Genomic DNA, 2,051 nt, shown 5'->3' on the forward strand with positions numbered 1-2,051 from the left:
TGTACTAGGCCCTGCCCTGTGGAATTTCCTACCAGTGGAGGTTCCCTGCCTTCTTTCAGATGTCTTCTGAAAACGACGCCATTTAGATAGCCTTCACAATATGATTTTTCCTTGAAGCTGGAATCTACGGATGTTTTCTTGCTGTTTTAAGCTAAGCTTTATAGATACATATAGACTGATCTTATCGTGTTTCAAGTGTAAGTGCCTTGTTATATTTTATGAAAGAGCAGATTATACATTTTCAAACAAACAAATAAATAAATAAATAAGTAGGCATGTAAAATTAACATGGCTGCACTTTCCAATGTTTCGGTTACTAAGTCAAGTAAGCATGCTAAATCAGATCCTGCTTTATTTATGTCATTGCAATATGGTATGGAATGCTCTCAAATTTTTTAAAATGTCCAAAACGCCCCCCCATCATTGCTGAAGTGTAGCATCTCTCATCAGAGTGGCAGAGCATTTCAAGCCGGTGTTCAGGCAAGGGATTATCCCTACTCAACAGACGAAGATCTTACCTGATGCTCATTGACATGAACGTGACCTCCCCAAGGTTGCACAAGGAATTTGTGACAGTTGGGAAGAGCAGCTGAGTCAGTCCACTCTGAGGACACCTGACTCCCTACTTACACCAGTTCGGAGTTTACATAGCCACATCATCCCTTGAAATTATGCATGTGACTAAGGACAATGAAAGGTCTGCTTTCATCACCAAGAGTGGTGACAGTAGTTAGACGGTGGGGCTAGAGATTCCCAAGTTCAGATCCCCACTCTACCACAAATCTCACTGGTTGACCTTGGGCCAGCAGCTCTTCCTCAGTCTAGCCTACATCATAGGGCTGTTATAAGGATATGTTGTATGTGTGAAGGAGTGTGTGAAATCCTTTACGTTGCCCTGAGATCCTTGGAGAAAGCACAGGCCATAAGAACATAAGAACCCTTCTGGGTCAGGCTAATGGCCCATCTAGTCCAATGTCCTGTTGTAACAGTGGCCGGCCGGACGCTCATGGGAAGCCCACAAGCAGGACTTGAGTGCAGCAGCACTCTCCCTTCCTGAAGTTTTCTGCATCTACTATGAATGTAACGAAATAAATAAAACACATCTGTATTTCCAGAGTTTTCAAAGTAACATCTCTACTGGGTGTGGGTGTGTGCATATGCAGGCCTACTGACAGCACCCAGCACCTTCATGCAGATGCCAAACTGGCACATTTCACCAATCCTTTCCCCCACCCTGGGCACCTGGCTATTGGCTTACTTGGCAGTTGCAGGTGACCATTTTAATTTCCCACAATGCCCTGGGGCAATGCTATATTTTGGGGTGGGTGGGGAATTTAAATGGCTGTCCACTGCCGCCACTGCCAGGTGATTCCATGGCTGGGGTGGGGAGCTCTGACCTCCCAGAACTGCAGTGGGCTGAAAAGGCTCTCTTTTTCAATCTCTTCAACTAAGACCACAGTGACAGTTTTCATTCAGTGTTCCATAAGAGTTCTGGGATTCCTGAGAAGTCAGGATGGACAACTTAGAAGAAGCGTAAGCTGAACTAGAGGCAGTATTCTAGGTAAAGGATTTTGCTTCTTATCAGCTTATACAGATAGTGGAGTAGAACTCCAGACAACCAGGTGATTATTCTTTCCCTTCCGCCAAAAAATAATAGTAAAATTTAAAACATTGTTTAAGATGTTGTGAGCTGTACTATTACAAGGCATCTGTAAACATGCAGAAAGTTCTGCACATGTCAATCCATGATCTGCTTCCCTGTTCAAAGGAGAGCCTTGTATGTAACCTGAAACCTGTTTGTCTCAAAGCTGAAATGGGTCCCTCAATAGGCAACAGTGGGAGCCACAAGTTGGGATCCTAATTATCTATTTCTCCTTTGGCAGCACAATGCCATGCCATCACCACTGAGAATGGAGAGGAGCGGATAGAGATCACAGCAAGGTGCAGAAAGTCCTTGTAAGGCAAAGAGCTACAGACTGAAATCAAACAGATCCCTGCCCAATTAAACCACAACTTGCTGTATTTCTGCACAACACAGAGACACCTTGTGG

This window comes from Podarcis filfolensis (assembly GCF_964270895.1).
Source record: "Podarcis filfolensis genome assembly, chromosome: 1".
Lineage (NCBI taxonomy): Eukaryota > Metazoa > Chordata > Lepidosauria > Squamata > Lacertidae > Podarcis > Podarcis filfolensis.